General features: G+C 39.4%; 1 pseudogene; it reads right to left on the bottom strand.

Moving 5' to 3' along the window:
• LOC142837138 (heterogeneous nuclear ribonucleoprotein C-like) overlaps positions 1-18,825 on the bottom strand; it is a 47,235-nt pseudogene extending 28,410 nt beyond the window's left edge.
• Between the last annotated feature and the right edge of the window lie 1,599 nt (positions 18,826-20,424).

Raw genomic sequence — 20,424 nt, 5'->3', positions numbered from 1 at the left:
AACTTGCGGAGGAAAAGGTTTGTTGACCGAGGTTTCTGTTGACAGAGGTTTCTGTCCCACCTAGTCCTGCAGCTGTTCAGTCCCAATGAAATACACAGAGGTCTACATTACTTATAAACTGGCTGACCTAGTAGCTCAGACTTCTTATTAATTAATTCTAATAGCTTATATTAGCCCATAATTCTTGTCTGTGTTAGCCATGTGGCTTGCTACCTTTTTCGGAGAGACAGTCACATCTTGCTTGCTCTGTGTCTGGCTTACCTCTCTGTCCAGGTGACCACTGCAGACCGAAGCTTCCCTCTTCCCAGAATTCTCTCTACCCCGCCTTTACTTCCTGCCTGGTCATCCCGCCTATGCTTCCTTCCTGGCTACTGTCCAATCAGTCATTATTTAAAATACAAGTGACAAGGTACCCACCATTGTCCCATAGCAAAGGTTTATTTGGCTTATACTTCCACATTACTGCTTATCATCAAAGGAAATCAGGACAAGAACTCAAACAGGGCAGGAATCTGGAGGCAGGAACTGATATAAAGGCCATAGAGGGGTGCTGCTTACTGACTTGTTTCTCAGAGCTTGCTCAGCCTGATTTCTTATAGAACCTAAGATCACTAGCCCAGGGATGGTACCGCCCACAATGAGTTGGACCCTTCAATACAATATCAATCACTAATTAAGAAAATGTCTTACAGACTTGCATTACAGATCATCTTAGGTAGGCATTTTCTTAATCGAGATTCCCTTCTCTCAGGTGACTTCAGCATGTGCCAAGTTGACATAAAACTATCCAGCATAAACAGTCACTAAGGATACATGAACAAGATCAATATGAAGGCCTGACGGAACTGGAGAGATGCTCCACTGTTAGAGCACATACTGTCCTTGCAGAGGCCCTACGTTTGGTTTCTAGCACCCACATGGATGCTCACAACTGCCTTTAACTCCCGCTCTGGGGACTTAATGCCACACTGGCCTGTGTGGGCACTGCACTTCCGTGGTACACACACATTCATGCATACAAAGACTCATATACATAAAAGAATAGAAATAAAACTTTAATAAAAGGATTTGGGAAACATCTGAATTCAGTGACCTAAGCCACAATTGGTAATAGTGTTTATTTAGGCCCTGTCTGCATGCAGAATTGGTTCTTGAACTCTTTTCTCCAGGCTTCAACTTTGATCTCTGAGACTGTCTTTTTATTTAAACAGAAAAGCTTATAAAGCATCTAGACTTAGGTCATGTACAGTGTCACCCCAAAGCCCATAAAGCATCTAGACGACTTAGGGGATGTACAGTGTCACCCCAAAGCTGCACCTCAGAGCACCATCATAGCCACAATGTAGCAAATCCTTTGCTTCCTGGCTGTGCTGAGCACAACTCCTTCTGCTCAAATGGTGCTCCTGTGTGTGTGAGTGTGTGCGTGTGAGTGTGTGTGTGTGTGTGAGTGTGTGAGTCTGTGAGTCTGTGTGTGTGAGTGTATGAGTGTGTGCTCGTGTGTGCGCATGTGTGTGCGCGCATGTATGTGTGAGTGTGTGTGTGTGTGTGTGAGTGTGTGAGTCTGTGTGTGTGTGTGTGTGTGTGTAGAGAGAGAGAGAGAGAAGCTCTACTTTCCACTGATGTTTAAAAGATATGGACTTGATTTATTCCTCCTGTAGAGTGATGTCTGTTCCCTCGTGTTCGTTTCCAGCTGCCCAGAACAGAAATAATCACACAAAAACTATATTATTTGCAATACTATTTGACCAATAGCTTAAGCATATTTCTGGCTTACTCTTTTTTTTAAATTTATTTTTAAAAATTTCCACCTCCTCCCCTCCTCGATTTCCCTCCCACTCCCCTTTCTCCCCCTCCCTCTCCAGTCCAAAGAGCAGTCAGGGTTTCCTGCCCTGTGGGAAGTCCAAGGTCCTCCCCCCTCCATCCAGGTCTAGGAAGGTGAGCATCCAAACAGGCTAGGCTCCCACAAAGCCAGTCCATGCAGTAGAATCAAAACCCAGTGTCTGGCTTACTCTTGTATCTAAATTGACCCATTTCTACTGATCTGTGTATTGCCACATGGATGTGGCTTACCAGGTAAAGTTCCTCCCCTGGCGTCTGTCTCTGGTGGGGCTACATGGCTTCTCCCTGACTCGGCCTACTCTCTCCTCCTCTAACAGCTTTGAACTCCCACCTTGCCCTATTCTGCTAATCCACTGGCCGAAACAGCTCAATTCATTAACCAATAAAAGCAACACATATACAGAAAAACTTCCTACATCAGATCTATTTTCTGTAAATTTCTTCCTTCATGTGAACATGTCCATCTTTGAATTTACCCTGTAAGCTATGGGTGCGTTTTCTTGCTGCTGTTGTGGCTGCTGCTGTTATTGTCGCTGCTGCTGCTGTCAATATGTTACAAATAAACTCTCTTTTAAGTTTATTTTTCCATGAACTTGGAAACACATGATCTTATTTGTCAGTGAAAAGCAATGGCCTGGGTGGTAAGTTTTATTGAATGTGATTTCAGACATGTTTGTTCTGAAAAATAGAAGTTTGCCAGTGACCATTAGTGATCTCAATACATAGCTGGAAATGTTGGTGTCTGTTCAGCTTTCACTACAGGTTACAATTTAAAATATGTTTTTTAAAGTATTTAGGTAAATCTTGTGCTGTTAACTAGGCAGAACAAGCCTGTTCTGGTTTCACGATCCATTTACTTAATCAGTGAGGAATTTATTGAGCATCTATTAGACTGTGACTCGCCTTCTCGGTGGAAGAGAAAATGCCTATTTCACCGTTTATCTCTCCTGCCTGCTGCCTTTGATGGAATGGATGCCTAATATGTTTTCATAATTAGCTCTTCAGAGCTCCACAGCAATGCTTCCTGAGAACTAAGAGAAACCCCTCACACTTTAGGAGCTAACGTTCTGGTGGGTCTGATAAAATAAAGATGCAGCTGCACTTTGTAACAGTAAGAAAAGCATTGTTTGCTGTGAAGTATGATCAAAGGAGAAGGAATATTTGATGGGTCTCACAATACAGGAATTTGAATCTGGGCTTTATTGAGTCCTCAGTGATTATTTGTGTGACTGACAAATTGTCTCAACTTTTGGGGACTCCTGGATTTTAACAGTTACAGGAAGGAATTAAGAAGAGACTGAGAGGAGCTGGAGAAACACACTGCTTAGAACCAAATTTGATTTCCAGCACCCATACAGGGCAGTGACAACCACCTATAACTACTGTTCTTGAGGACCTGGTACCCTCTTCCAGCCACTACTGGAGCCTTAAGTTACATGCACATACCCTCATACTGACACACATATATACACATAATTGTTTTTAATCTTAAAAAAATGGATGCTTTTCAAATTATTCCTAGATGCATTCTTAAAGTTTCAAACAACTTAGGGAGAGAAAGGTTTCCAAATGTTTTTGTTGGATATATTTCATTTTTGTTCAACTCAAAATGCTTTCTAGTTTTCCATGCTTTTTTTCTTTGATCTGTTAGTTTTGGGGAGTATATACTGAATTTTCAGATATTTGGGAATGTCTCCCATTTTCTCCGGTTTTTATGTTTGTTTCTACTTTAATTCCATGGCAACCGAGGAGTGTTCTCTGTAACATTGAAATCATTTTAAGTTCACTGAGACTTGTTTTATGGATAACTCTATGTTCTATCCTGAAGATTGTTCTGGGAGTACTGGAGAAAAACGTTGCTTCTGATGTTGATTGTTCTATAGTTTTCTGTTAGGACTGGCTGGTAGAGCTTTTGTCAAGCGTTCCAGTGTCTTGTTGTGGCACCATCCATTATCAGGAGTAGTATATTGAAATCTCCTGTTATTATTGCTGAATTGTGTATTTCTTCCCTTCTGTGAGAATTTTGTCTCATGTATTTTGAGTCTATATTAGGTGAATATTGTTTTAATTATTTTATATTCTACATAAAATGGTTCTTTATCATTGTAAAATGTTTTCTTTTAGCTTTTTTTCAGGTATAGTTGGTATGGGAACATAGCTACTCTAGGGCTTTATACTAATACATATGGCATACTTTCATTAATTTATTTTCAACCTTTCATATCTCATAATCTAAAGTCTGTCTCTAACAGATAGTATATAGTTATATCATGCAATTTTAAAAATGTTTTTGTTGATCATTGTTTTTTGATCAAAATGATTATTCACACTTACTATCGATGGTAAAATAAGACTTATACCCATTGTTCTCCATGTATATGACATCTTTTTATTCCTCTCTTACTCCATTATTGTCATCTTCTGTATTAAATGAATATTATCTATGTATCATTTAAATTTTCTTGTCATTTTCTTTGCTATATATTTTTGGATTAATTTCTTAGTAGTTACCCTAAAAGTTACAATTAACATTTTAATTTTAAAATGTCTAGTTTGGATTAATTACAACTTAATAGTACATTAAAAGCTACATTCCTATAAAGTATCTTTTACTGTTATTGTTATGAAAAATTGCCACTATAATCTATGTGGCCATCTACACAAATTTATTGATTTATGTAATTTTTCTTCACTAATATTTGAGTGAAAAGTTACAAAAATGAGGTAATTATATATTCATTTTTCGTGAGAAAAAAATCTAGAATTCTTCTTTTATTATTACTTTTGCAGAGTTCCCAAGTTCAGTTTCAAGTACCTCCATGGCAGCTAACAACCATGTGTAGCTTCAGTTCCAGAGGCTCTGACATCCTCTTCCGTCTTCTGTAGACACTGAATTCATTGGGGTACACAAGCATACATGCAAACAAAGCATCCATACACACAAAATAAAAAGGAATAATTTTCTTTTTTGTTTTATTACTTTATAATAATACCAATCAAAATTTCTACTTCCTCCCATCCTCCCACTCAGTGGGAAGTCCAAGGCCCTCCCTCCTCCATCCAGGCTTAGGAAGGTATGCATCCAAATAGAATAGGATCCCAAAAAGCCAGTACATGCAGTAGAGACAAATCCCAGTGCCATTATCATTGGCTTCTCAGTCTGCCCCAATTTCCAGCCACATTCAGAGGGTCCAGTTTGATCCCATGCTCATTCAGTTCCAGTCCAGCTGGATTTGGTGAGAAAAAGAAGTTATTATTTTATTTTTAGGTAGTTATATAACAGTATGCTTCATATAACTTTTTTTTAATTGAAAAAATTTCTGCCTCCTCCCCGCATCCCACCACCCTCCCCCTCCCCCCACTCCCCTTCCCCTCTCTCTCCCATCCAAAGAGCAGTCAGGGTTCCCTGCCCTGTGGGAAGTCCAAGGTCCTCCCCTCTCCATCCAGGTCTAGGAAGGTGAGCATCCAAACAGGCTAGGCTCCCACAAAGCCAGTCCATGCAGCAGGATCAAAACCCAGTGTCATTGTCCTTGGCCTCTAACTTTTTATGAAATTTTTCCATCTTGGCCAATAATGCTTCCTCCAAGAGGCAAAGACCGTCTAACAAAAACCCCATCACCCAGGGACAATGGGCCCTCTTTCAAGCTGTTAGTCAGGGTTGTCTAAGAGACTCCTAAAACAGTATAGGACATTGCTATTTCCTCTGGCTCCCCCCAAATGCAGAAAGTAAGTCCCTATTGCTGGAGACACTGGACTGCAGATGCAGGACCCCAAGGCCCCTGAGCTGGAACTGACCTGAAAGCCTCCTACTTAAGGACTATCTTACATGGTCCCAGAGAGCACCACACAAGCTTCCAAAGGAGGGAGGCAACCAACAGTCCTATCCAGCTATGATGCCTATAAATGACAACAATGACCAGCATAGCATGATAACCCGTAGGGTGCAATAGTGATACGCATATCTTAGCAGTAACCAGCAGCTCTCTAATTGAACTTAAGACCCACCGAGCAAGAGGGAAACGATGCCTGGTACCAGAAACCTAGCCAACTACCCAGGCTTAGTGAAGCCATGGATCTTGGAGAAGACTCAGCAATCACCACTTTACTAAACAAGTACAATCCCTATATTCTAAATGTTTGTCTTTATGACCACAGATAAGTATAGTACTCACCCCTCATAAAAGAAAATTCTCTTTGCAACAGACATAGACCATTACAAACAACCACAACCAATCAAAATATGGTCATGTGGAGCCCAGTCCGAACTGATAGATCTACAAAGCAACACTCACCCCTAAGGAATCGTTGTAGAAGAGAAAGACTGTAAGACCCCGAGGATCTCAGAGTTTGCAGTGAGATTGTGTCTTCTAGGATTGTCAGAAGCTACACACAAATTCTCACTTGCATGATTGCCTAAACACAATCCGAACAAGAAAAACAATGAGCTAACGTGGACAGGGGAAAGGCCACACATTGCACAAAGAACTAGAGGCAGCTAAGGAATGTTGAGAGTGGGAGAAAGTTGATTCTTCAAAACCAAACAGTAAGCCCTGACAACATTTATACAGGTAACATTACACAGACTGAGCAGGATGCACTTACGTATGTAGAAATGTATCCAGCTACATATACATATACAGTTGTACCAACAATTAATGAAAGAAAAGGCCATGAATTTGAAGAAGAACAAGGAAGGGTAGTTATGGTACATGGGATATTATGTATGGAGGAAAAGGAAGGAGGAAATGATGCAATTATGTTATAATCTAAAAAAATAAAGAAATAATTAAAAGCTGTTTTTTTCTGATACAAACTTTTTTGTTGAAATAATCTTTCACTGTTTCTAGTTTCTCAGTTTAAACAAATTTGTGGAGAGCTTCTTGCCTGTGAAGAGTGGCCACTTCCGTGCTATTTTTCCTTCTTTTATGACTTTAGATAGGTTGGTTGCACTGTCCACCTCAGATTCTGAGTTTTCCCGGTGTAAGATTTATTGAGCTTCTTGAATGTATACACTAATATTTTTCATCAAATTGGTGTAGTTTTCAGCCATTATTTCTCAGCATGTCTCCCTCTCTTTGAGACCTGTTATACATGTCTATATGCTTGATGCTTTAGTACAGATCTCTTGAGACTTTGTTCATACTTATATTCCTTGAGCAAAGCTTCATGGTTAGCTGCTGATTTGTCAGAGAAAAGGGATAGCTGAGGAGCCTCTCAAGTCTTTTTTGATCATAGATATGGTCCATGTCAATAACTCTATGCTACATATAAAGTAATCGGAAGTATACAATTTACATGCCAAAACTTCTGTATTCAAATGTAGTTCATTATTACCAAAAAAAAAAAAAGTGGAAGCCCCACATAAAATTCGCTCAGTTGTCTAGTTCTGTGTGGGTTGATTTTGGCATCCTGGGAGCTGAACCTTGGACCTCACACATGCTATGCCCGTATCCTGTCACTACCCTACATTATCGTCTGCAGCTGCTTTTATTTCACACTTTGATATATGAACATTTTACCATCTCTCTTTCCTTACAGTCTGGCGATAAAGAAAATTGAACTTAGGATGGTATATCTTCCTTTATGGGATTATAATAGAAAAGTCTTAAAATTTACCAAGAACAGAGGTCCTCAACCTTCCTAATGTTGCGATCTTTTAAGACAGTTCCTTATGTTAGGGTGACCCCCCAAACATAAAATTATTTTCATTGCTACTTCATAACTGTAATTATGCTACTGTTATGATTCATAATGTAAATATCTGTGTTCTCCAATGGTCTTTGGTGACCCCTGAGAAAGGCCCATTCGATTTCCAAAAGGGGTCGCAAACCACATGTTCAAGACCACTGACCTAGAGCAAAGAAGACAGAAGTTAGTAAGAAAGCAAACCACGTGTTCAGGACCACTGACCTAGAGCTAAGAAGAGTGAAGTTAGTAAGAAAGCAAACCACGTGTTGAGGACCACTGACCTAGAGAGCTACAAAAAGTGAAGTTACTAAGAAACACTAGAGTAGCTTGGAGGCCATTTGCATTTCTTCAGCACTATTGCCTTCTTTTCTTGTTTGGAGCTAACTTCTGGTTTACTAGAAAGGAAAGTGATGTGGGAGAGTCTTCTGTTTTGTGTTGATTTCATTGGTTAATAAAGAAACTGCCTGGGCCCTTTAATAGGACAGAAAATTATGTAGGCTGAGTAGACAGAATGCTGGGAGAAAGAAGCAGAGTCAGGCAGTCGCCATGATTCTCCTCTCTGACACAGACGCAGGTTAAGATCTTTCCTGGTAAGCTACCACTTCGTGGTGCTACACAGATTATTAGAAATGGGTTAATTGAGATGTGAGAGTTAGCCAATAAGAGGCTAGAGCTAATGAGCCAAGCAGTGTTTAAAAGAATACAGTTTCCATGTAATTATTTCTGGTAAAGCTAGCCGTGTGGAGCCAGGTGGCGGGAAGTGGCCCAATGCTCCTACTAGAGAGTGGCGGAGCTGGGCAGGAATGTAGCCCACCGCTCCCTACAACAGCAAAGTCTCGAGGTTTCCAGTGTTGATACTTGCTCATATCTATATGCAACTAGCTTTAAATCTCACTGACATCCATGCACCAAGAGTCCACCAAAATTCTTTGCTATTAGAGCATCATGAATACTGCATACGATTGAAGCAGCGTGGACCAGGAGTGTGTACAATGTACATCTCTCCTCGGATTATGTGTAAATTTCATGTGCCTCACTGCTCCTAATTATAAAACTTTCAAAGATAAAGTACTAAGATTCTTATGAAATCCCTACAAGGGCATTAAACCATCCATGAAATCCCTGTGACTACATTGATCTCACATCTACGAATCTGGCCTTCTGGACCAAATGCTCTTAAGTACTCACCCAGTTAAGTTCCCTTTCCTTTCCATGAAGAAGACAAAAGATACATAGTTTATTATGGCAATGTGTCAAACTGAAAATCTGCACAAAATTTCATTTTCTTTTGTCTATACTTAAATGAAAAGTTGTTTATAATATATAACATGTTGTTAGAAATTATATATTAAATATATTATATATAAATTATATATATATTAAAGAATGGCTACAATGAACAAATTAAGATGCGTTGCTGTTTGGATGGAAGCTTCACCCTAGCCCTTGACATCCATATATCTAAAGAGCCTAGAATATTTGGATAGAAGCCACACCCAGCCCCTGGTATCCACATCTCCAAAGAGGCTGGAATGTTCATATATAAGTTCTGCTCCAAGTTTCCTCCCCTGGGAGGTTTCTCAGTCCAGACTCCACCCCTGAGAAGGCCTGCCAAATGATGACCCATCCCCAGAGATGCTCAAGACAGCTCCCACAGGGTATTTAAATTGCCCCCCAGAGAACAAACATGTGTTGCATCCATTAAGCCTGGGCTTTTTCTAATTCGGTTTGATTTGGTCTGGTATGGATTATTGCAGCAGCAGAGAGGCTTATTGGGGTGTAGAAACTTTTCGATTACTTTACATATTTGTGGGTATTTTTGTGTTAACAGCCACACACACACACAGTAGATAGATAGATGATAGATAGATATATAGATAGATAGATAGATAGATAGATAGATAGATAGATAGATAGATAGAATCTATAATAACTTTCCAGAATGAAATAGTCACCATGTTGTGTCATAGGTTTCTTGAATCTGTTCCTCCACACAACTATGGTTTACCATGCTTGGATTTGCAACTTCACAACCTCTCCCCATTCCATCCTTTCTCATTGCTCAAGGGGCAGCAGGACAGTTCTGACCCCTGAATAGGTAGTGGAAGTCTGAGTCCTGCTTTGATTTCTTAAGAGATTCTACAAACAACACATACCTGCTCCTCTTTTTGTGCGTGTCCTTGAAGTAGACTAGAGGCGGCAGCAGGGTGCATAGGCATACTGTGTTTGAAGGCTGGAATTTAGGCAAAGGGCTAGAATAGAAAAATGAACAAAGAATAAATCACCCAAGACTTTGCTCAACCCAGGACTGACTTCCTGTTACAAGAAGAAAATTATTCGCTGCTTGTTTAAGTTACAGTTTTTCAGATGTCTGTGACTAATTGTTGAACACAGTCATAACTTACATGGATTAATACCTCCTTTGTCATGTACTAAATTCTAATAGAGACGTGATTTTCTTTCTGTAGTGCTGCTGTCTCACTGATTTTAAAAATAATTTTATGTGCTAAAAATCACACCATTTTAATCGTTATAGTTATAGTATGGTCCTCAATCTGTCCAAGCAATACCTCTTTGTTCTTTTTTGCTTAAGTATTAGTTATTTTTGTCCCTATTCATTTCCATGAAAATTTAGAGCATGCTTGTTAGATTCCACGAAAATGAGTAGAATTTTGATTAGAATCATGATGAATTTATGGACTAATTTGGGAAGACTCAAACTTTAACATTTTAATGACTTCCATCCAGGAATAGTACATAACCCTCCATTTATTTTGGTCCCCTTCAGTAGATTTTAGTTTCATTGACTTAGGTCCTGCAAATTATTCTTAGATTTATTGGTAGGTGCCCTATCTTCAATTACTGGTTAGGACTAGGAATTATCCATACTGTATTGTCAAATTCATTTTTTTTCTAACTCATAAAAAGCTGGTTTTAGAATTAGCCTTGATTTTTTTTTTCAGCCATCTGGATAGATTTCTGATATTTTTCTGACACTTTGCAGCATCTCTTTTCAGCTCTGAGAATGCAACAACACAGCTCTGTCACACAACTCTGTTGCTGAAAAAGTTCCATTTGGGTCAAGGAACAAGCAACGTGGAATGAGTGAGCTGCCAGCACCCCCTTTATTCAAGGCTATCTAGTTCATTTGGTGCCAACGTCACATCCCTTCCTGTTTAGTGATATCTTACCTATCACTAGATAGTACCTCAGACTATTTTGTCATTTAATTTCAGACATTTATTTATTGTTTAATTTTCCATGGTTGCTCCCAAAGGTGGTATGACATAAAAAGCTGTAGGACCCAGCCATGACAAGCTTAACAGAGGCCTGAGTCTAAGGAGTTTACACTAAGGCAATACCTGGTTCCAAGAAAGACCACAAACTAAGACTACTTAGGCACCACCTAGGAACAGATCATCCAAAGGAAATTCCTAACATTCCAACCATTGTAGATAGGATCACCTGCCAGCACACACCCATTGCTTTTCATCAGGACACTCCTAGACAAATGTCAGGCTATCAGGGGTCCTGAACCTTAGAAAACACTAACCCCCACTTTTGCTACTATAAAAACCCAATGCTAACTGAGCTTGGGGCTCTCCAATTGCTCCAATACACTGGAAACATGGAGAGTCCAAATTTGCAAACTTGTGTGAGAATAAAGGCTCTTTGCTTTTACATACAGGACTTGGTCTCATTGTTATCTGTTAACCTCCTAAAGGCTATAGTCTCCTATTTAAAGGAGAAGAGGATCGCCTGAGTTGAAAATGTTTTTTAGCTAATTTAGAGCACCACTTAAATTTTTGGCATTGTATCAAAATCTAAAATTTTTTAAAATACGCATTAAACCTAAAGGTTTACAGGGTGGTAAACCTTTTTCAACATTTATAACCAGTTACAACATTATCAGGTCAATACCATAATTCTCAGCATTATTGGTCAATACCAACTTTTCTCAACATCTTATAAACAGTTACAATTATTATCAGGTCATTACCACAATTAGCAATAAATCCACAATTAAACATTATCAGGTCAATACCATAATTAACAATAAATCAACAATTAAACATATCACAATTTTCTTTTCTTAAATCCACATTAATCAAAAGACAAGAAAAGTTCTTCTGATGGGAAAGAGTACAGTGACATTGCTATTATCTGTCAGGAGCCAATTTCCTCCTAAAATCATTACAGGAACCATCACCCTGGGGAGTCTGCAGAGAACCCCACACCCATAATTGTGTTAGGAATCAAAGCCTACCCCACACCCAAATTGGCTGTTTAAGGAGAGCTATCTGTTAGCGGAACCCACCCCACATTCCAAACTATCTAAAGAACTAGGTGTGTCATCATCTCCTAGTTGTGACTTCTTGGCCTACAGTGACCTGACCGAAGGTAACCTGGCTACGTGACCAACGAGGACCACGTGACCAATGTGAACCACATGGCAAGAGCCCAGGCCCCTGTGCCCATCCCCCAACTCTTTGCCATATATAAAGCTGTACCCCATCTGTAATAAATGGAGGCTCTGACAAACTTAGCATGGCCTTCTTCCTGTCTCCTAGCCCATATCTTACAGGTAGTGCCTCTCCGGGACCCTGGAATAACTGATTGCAGGGTGGGTTACAACCCCTAGACTGAGTAACCCCCCAAAGGCAATCAACAATTATCAAATACCAGTTCCAGTCTCTGAGCAGCAGTTAAGCCCTTACTCTGCCCCCTTCTTAAGTGATGAAGGGTTTCAGTCATTTATTATTTTGAGTCTTTCTTTTCTGAAGGGGAAAGCTTAGGTTTTAGTTCTTAGGTTCAATATTTTAATCAAAATGAGTTCTATGACTCAAAGATTAAAACAGTCAGATGTCCAGTCTGTATCTCAGCTCCAAAGCAAGCAGGATTTAAACTGAAGAAAATTGTAGTCACTGTGGTCAGGTCATCTCAGCAGGGCCTCTGGGTCTCTGTCCCAAGCCTGGAAGCAGCTCAGCATCTGTTCCTCAGCATGGCACCCTGCAGTGGAGAGTGGTGGTAGCAGGTCCTGGGATCAGGCACTCCTCTCTGTGGGGGCAGGGGAGACTGGATCAGGGATTCCTCTCCAACTCCTTTCTTGAACTCCTCTATGGGGGTCTTTGCAGCTAAGATATCATCAGGTCTGCCACTCCTTTACTGTATATGCAGTCATTTTATCCAGCTTTATTTTCTTTTTGTGAATAAAGAACAAACACATCCTTGACCCCAAATTAATAAAGGCCGGGTCTTTTTATAATTTTTTGCAAGGGCTTTTTTACCTTGCCTTGGCAAAGGTCACCTTGGTGCCATCATGCCAGATCTGTCTGCAGCAGATCTGTCTGCAACTTTTTTTTCTTCTAAGCTGTTTTTAAGGAGCAATGTCACGTTCCATAATTTTTTTTATTTTTTTATTATTAACCACATATGCAGCTCTTCCATTGGGAGAGCCATTTGTAAAATTTAGTATAACATCCTTTAAGGAATCTTAAGCTATAATATTAGCAAATTATAGTTGTGTGAATCATCTGGGAAAAGATTACTACTCTGGCTTTTGAGTTGAGCAAACAAAATCGTCCAAGAATCACTATCTTAAAATGATCAGTTAATCTATTGCTTAATATAAGAAACATTGATAGAAGTCAGTTATCTGCTAAACTATCCCCTAGATTTCATCCTTACTTTTATATTAGACAAGCTACTATTTTAAATTAAGAGTTTAATATCTTAACTGGTAAAACTGGTAAGGCAGTCATAAAAAGCATTTTGGTTTTTTTTTTTATAAAACTGTTGTAGAGTAACTTTTGTATTTAATGCACATACCTGCTATAGCTGAATCATATTTAATATATTCTACTTGCTGATTGTTGTATACTCTACCTATTGATCTATACTCTACCTGCTTGAGTACCTGTTTGGAAACTTCTATAAGTTCTCTGTTGGAAATTGGCTCATTGCTCCTTTTAAGAATCTTGCTTAGTAGTTCAATATCTCCCTTAAGAATATTATAACTAAGGTTTTAACCATTAACCATTTAACCATCTAATTAAAACGTTGTAAACTATCCTCCTCTTAAGTTGCGAGTCTGCCTAGCTAACAGGAAACTGGAAGAAAGCATATGCAACTAATGATGCTGGCCTAATTAGACATCAACACGTAAAAGAAGGAAAACAGATCCATATTTATCACTGTGCACACAACTGAAGTTTAAATGAATCAAAGACCTCAACATAAGACCAACCACATTGAGCCTCACAAAAGAAAGAAATAGAAGTACACGAATGCATTGGCACATCTCAGACACAGTCTCAGTGGCACAGACATTGAGAGAAACACTTAATGAGATCTCCTGAACTGAGAAACTTCTGTATAACAAAGGACATAGTCAACAAGACAAGATATCAGCTTATAGAATGAGAAAAGATATTTACTTATCATTAATCCCCTTTAAAAATATAAAAAGAACTCAGGAAGTTAGTAATCAATAGAACAAATAATCCAATAAAATTATATGGTACAGACCTAAACTGAAAACTCTCAACAGATGAACTTAAGACGACTGAAAGACACTAAAAACAATGCTCAAACATAACATCCTTTAGCCATTAGAGAAATGCAAATCAAAACTCTGAGACTTCATTTTATCCTTGTAAGAACGACCAAGATTAAATATACTGCTAACAATTTATGCTGAAGAGAATGTGGGGTAAAGAAAAAAAAAACTCCTTCACTGCTGGTGGAAGTGCTAACTGGCATAGCTGCTTTGGATACTAGTATGGCGAATTCTCAGGAAATTAGGCAACAATCTACCTTAAAACTCAGCAATGCCTTTTGAGCCTATATATAAAAGATGCTCAACCATACCATAAGGACATGTGCTCAACTATGCTTACAGCAGAATTACTTTGTCATAGGCAGAATCTGAAAACAACCCAAAATGCACCTCTTTTACACCATTGATAAATGAGAGACCTCATCCTTTACAATAGCCATAAATACCATAAAATGTCTTGGAGTAACTCTAACCACACAAATGGAAAAACTTGTATGATAAGAACTTTAAATCTTTTAAGAAGGAAATTTAACACACCAGAAAATGGAAAAATCTCTTGGGAAAATACAGCAAACATAGCAAAAATGACAATCTTACTGAAATCAATCTACAGATTTAATGCAAATGCTCATTAAAATTATAAAAAAATTCTTTACAGACCTCGAAAGAACAAGCCTCAACTTTATAAGAAAAGATAAAAACTTGGGACAGCCTAAACAATATTAAAATCCTATACAATCAAGGAACTTCTGCATGCATCACAATCTCTGACTTTAAAACTTTACTACAGAGCCACAGTACTAAAAAAAATAGTTAAAACCGGATATGAAGATCAAAGGAACTGATTATCAATCCACCTTGGATATGAATTCACTTGCCTACAAACAGCAGACTTATGACAAAGAAGCAAAATTGTGAGATGCAAAAGAAGCATATATAACCTGCTTATTTATTTTTTAATTGTCCTGAAGCTGCAATTCTCTGAGGCTACCTTTTATGCAAACCTGCCTTTCAGCTTCCAGCAGACACTAAGCCATAGGACACAGGCAGGACATAGTCTCTCTCCCTTTGCAGCCTGCCCTCACAAAGCTCTGGTGGGCCTAACTGCATCAGTTTTTAACTATCTTTTTTATTCTAATTTGTAATCATAAAATTAAGAAAATTTCTGAATCCTCTCTTCTGTTCTACTCTGGGCTGACTGTGTGGGGTTAAATTTCCTCTCTAAACTTCACTGTTGCTCCTCCTTGCCTTTTCCCCATAGGTGGGTTAGTTTTAGCTGGCTACTGCGTCTTCATGTGATGCCTCAATCTCAGTGGTAACCTAGGCGATTCCTTCACTTTTCCTACCCGTTTAGCAAGCAATATAAGTTTTATTTCTGTTTCTATCATGTGTACAAATTCTAAATATCTCTGCCATTGTTTCTGCTCCACTCTGACGTCTTTTAGCTATCAACATATATAACTGAAAACTTTGTTCTTATCCCATATTTATATATAACTTATTATATACAAATTTTTACTCCTGATTTAAATTTTGTTCTGCTTCTCTATACTTTTTTAAAATCTATTTCTGAGCACTCATTACTCACGTATAAACCTGTGGTGAATTTTTTTCTTACGGGTTCCTCACATTCTCCTCTGTACTTCTTCCTGTTTTTGGGGGAGGGGGGTTCACAGATCAGCCCCATGTTGGGTGCCATTATGTTGTGGTCTGTTGGTAGCTCAGACCATAAATTATTTCTCTGGACCGGCATGGAGGTGCAGGAATAAAGATATAACTCACATGGCTTTATCGGGAGGGAGATATTCCATAATTCCTCATGAAATTCTGAATTTACATCCTGAAAATGCCTCTGCTTTATTCTCCAAGTAGCCTTATATATCAAAACATAAACGGAGGGGGAAATTCATTAGCATTCTGTTTCCTAGGTAACTAGGTGAATGGCTTTTAGTCAGGTCCACATCTACCTGTGCTTGCTGTCAGTCTTCCTAGTCAGTATGCTAACTCAGTCATCTAGGCTTGAATCAGCATCTCTATTCAGGCATCTTCCAAATTACAAAGAAAGAAGCAAAACAACATCCTGATCTTTTGTTAGGGCAGCAATAGCCTGTCTGGAAGGGTTTGTGACCACTTCAGGTATGAACTATGGCTTGAGCCTGCCTGCCATACCATATAGAAATATGGGCCTACAATACCCCAGCTCCCTCTGTGTGGAGTCTGTCTCTCACCAGCTGTGGTCTCCCACCAGCCAAGGCCTCCACTGCCCCTTGGGGAGCCTCTTGGGACAGGCCTCGAACATCCTACCTCTTTGTAAATGATAACAGGTCTCTTAGTTGGTTTTGGGGGAGACTCCATAAACTGGGCATAACAGTTGCCACCAAAATTTCTAGACATCACCAGCATTGTTCTGTGCTCATTCCCAATACAAAAAAAAAAAATTTTAAATTTAGATTCTTCCCTGATTAGTTTTTATTGTCAACCTCAAGTCACCTGAGAAGAAGGAACTTTAGTTGAAGAAGTCTCTGGATCCCATTGGCCTGAGCATGTGTGTCTGGGGGTGGGGGGTGTCATTTATTATTGCTAATTGGTGGAACAGGGTTCTCTCCATGTGGACAGCACCATCCCTAGGCAGGTGGGCCTGGGCTAAATAAGAAGTTAGCTGATCAGAGAGAGTTGATAAGAAACATTCCTGCTTGGTTTCTGTTTCGGTTCTTGCTTGAGTTCCTGTCCTGAGGTCCCTTGATGATGTGAGCTACAAGTGTAAACTGCAGTCAAACCTCCCCTCCCTAGCTTCCCTTTGATCATCGTGTTATACAACAAACCATCAAACTAGAAGAAATTCCCTTCTGAGGGAATGGACTGAAAGGCTGTAGACACTGCTTCTATTACATAATAAGTGGTTTGTGCTTACTCAATTAAAATAGAGCTTCATATGCCTGTGAAGTCATATCTCTTCACTTCACATTCCCAAGTCCTTAAGAAATGTATCTCTGATCAATGACTATTTTTTAAACTCAGCACTTAACACCAATGTCTTGTTTTTGATTGTGGGACTAGGCATTGTTTAACGGAGCTTGGAGAACTTAGACTTGAACTTCCAGAGATAAACGAAGATGTGACGCATCTTCATTTTCATAGTTGTAACATTAGGTTTGTATATCGCAAACAGGCAATGAAAGAACAAAGTAAAGAGGAAGGAGATTCTTTGTTACCCAAATATGTTAATCCTTGCAGTTTTGAAGTTGATTTTTCATTTGTTTGTTTTTTAATCTTTAAGGTACCTGTTAGAGTGTTGCCAACTTGATATAATTAGCCTCACCTGGGATGTTTCAGTAAAGAATTATCTAGATCTTCTTGTCCAGTAGGGATTGTCTGAACTGACCTAGTTGATGTGGGAAGAATGGGCCTGAAAGTGAGTTTGGGACCCTGGGCTGTGTGAGAGCAGAGAGAGCTTATCCCCTTCTGGTACAGCTTTAGATGTGGGGTGTCTACCTGCCTCAAGCTTCTGCCTTGACTTCCCTACAACGATGGGCTGGAACCTGAAATTGCAAGGTGGCTAAACTTTTTTCTCTCCTAAATCGTTTTCTATCAGAGTATGGTATTACCAAAATGAAAATAGAACAGAAATTGGTACTGGAAGTATGAATTTGCTTTTCTCAGGATATTTTATCAAAGCAATCGGAAACCAAACCAGAGCAGGGACTCTGAAAGATTTTCACTGTACAATCTGGAGGTTTGTGTGATCCTGGCTCTCGCTGACAGTCTATGCCAAACTCATCTTAACCCATGTCTAGGTTTATGCTCAGGGATGTTGCTAGAATAAAGTAGGCTGAGATCTACAAAATGCTATGTAAACTGTAAAGTGCATTTAATACATGAGTTGTCACAGTTAAGGAACGTTGAACACTTCTCCTTACCTGCTACAAGTCTGGGAGAGTACAACTTCAAAATGGTCTCAGTATATGAGAAAGTCACATTCAAGCATGGCGAAAGCCTTACAAAATATATAATTAAACTAAAACTCATAAGTTCATAATAAAATATTAATGAAAATACTCAAAAACCAGTCATAAAATATAAATGCAAAGCAGTTAGCATTGTTTTGATGTCTGAAGGTGTCGCTTGGAAATCTACAGAAGAAGAACCACAGAGGCAGGATTGAATCCATCACACAAAACCATTTTATTGTCATCAAGGCCCCTCTCTGATGCAACAGCCTAGGGCTGGAGCACAGGGTTGCTTGATTGCAGGCGAGAATTGCTGATTATCAGCAGTAATAGCCACATCTGCATCACGGCGTTAGATCTCTACTGCTGTAGTCATTGCTTAGCAAGAAGTCACTGAGATTTCTTATTTCCTACGCTGGAGATCAGATTCAAAATGGGTCTAGAGGAGTATGTTTCTTCTGGGTCTCAGGAGGCAAATCTGGTTTTGTTTTTGTGGGGTGTAGAGACCTCCTGCATACCCCAGCCGTTGTTTCTTTCTTAAGTTACTCCGAGCTCTACCTTAGCGCTGATGTCTACTCTAACCTAAGCACCCAGTCTTTCCTTGACCCAGCCGCTCCCATCTCAAGAACTGTAACTGAGTTGGAAAGGTGGCTCAGTGGTTAAGGAGACGTACTTCTCTTTCAGAGGCCCCAAGTGCAGTTCCAAGCAGTATATCACTTAACTCACAATTACCTGCAACAACTTCAGGTGATCTGACACAGTCTTCTGGACTCTGCGGACACCTGCACACATGTATGCGAATGCCTCCCCCACCCCATGTACATACAACTTAAAAGAATAAAAGAAACTGTGTGCTAGGAAAACAGCTCTGATATTAAGTGCATATACTGCTCTTGCAGAAGATCTGAGTTTAGTTCTCAGGACCCATATGAACTGACTCACAACCTTCTGTATCCCCAACTCCAGGATGTCTGAGTCCTCTGGACTCTATAAGCACCTGCATAAATAAATACACAGCAATGCATATACACAGTTAAAATGATAAAACAAATATTTTTTAAAATAAATAAATATAAAAAATATTCTTAATCATATACGCAAAGTATCTCTAGTCACATAAAGATAGCATATTCACAGATACTTGGGGATATGGACATTGTTCAGCCTTACATTCATCAACAGTTGATGCTGGACATTTGTTATATTTCAAGACCTGCTGTAAGCACAGCATGCAAGAATACATTAGCATTTTCTTTACTTTAAGGCCCTCGCACTGAAGCCTGGAGAGGTTAAGGAACTTGTCCAAGGTCACATAGCTAAGGTTTATACTAGGACTGACTGCAGAGTCCAAATGCTGTCCCAGTGTTCTTGACTCAGGGTGTCAGGAGGATGCAGAGTCCCTAACTTTTCCCTTTGAAGAGAAACTGACTTCCAAGGAGAAGCACCAATGGGTATTATTCAAAGTGGTTTATAATGTGTAAAGCCCATTATATTTTCCATGAACCTTCCCCGTAACTCTGTAGTTTAAGACAATTTTCCCTGTACTCAATCCTTTGCTTCCAATTAAATGACAAGTATTCATCACAAGCTTTTCACTAGAGTTTATATGTTCATCTGTGAACTTTAGTACAAATAGACAAGCCACACACACACAGAGTACACTGAATGTTAAACATCTTCAATAAATCTGTAGTTTGAATTGAATTAATTGAAATGGATACCTGTAACAGAGTATTGCTTTAATAACACTACAAAACCTCCAATAATTTTTTAAAAGAATGGTGTATTTGGTGTTGCTGTGTGTATGTGTGCGTCCACATGCCACAGTGTGAGCTGTAGAGGTATTAAGTCAATCTGTGTTGGCTCTCTCCTTCCACCATGTGAGCTCCAGGCATGGAATTCAGTCTTCAGTCTTGTTGACGATGCATTTCACTGGTCCTCATCTACATTTTTGCTGACTTCCAATGAACTTCAGGTATTTGTGCGTTGTGCGATTCTTCTTCCATTGACTCTAAACTGAACCTAGAACTATTGTAACCAACTGGATAAAGCTTATGCAATAGTCCTGGGCTAGTCCTGTTAGGTCTAGTTGTTCCGAGTCCTGGCACTCTCACTAAGGGAATACTGTTTTAGGAACTCAACTGCCCAAGGAGGCAATCCCAGGAGTTACATAGAGAGGTTTAAACAGAGGGGAGTAAGCCTCATAAATGGCTCAGAATTTTAGTAAAGCCTGCAGATGTCTGCACATCTGATTCCGCCTACAGAACTGTTGGGAAAAACAGTCACTGTTCCTGAGCTTCTAGGTTAGGGAGTGTTTGTGATGCAGCAGTAGATAATTGGGAGATCATGGCAGAGTGTATCTCAGGGAGTCCATGCTCTCATCTCTTCCTT

Source organism: Microtus pennsylvanicus, chromosome 17 (assembly GCF_037038515.1).
Source record: "Microtus pennsylvanicus isolate mMicPen1 chromosome 17, mMicPen1.hap1, whole genome shotgun sequence".
NCBI classification, from domain to species: Eukaryota; Metazoa; Chordata; class Mammalia; order Rodentia; family Cricetidae; genus Microtus; species Microtus pennsylvanicus.
The sequence above is the reverse complement of the archived record's forward strand: the minus strand, read 5'-3'. Positions and strand labels throughout refer to the sequence as shown.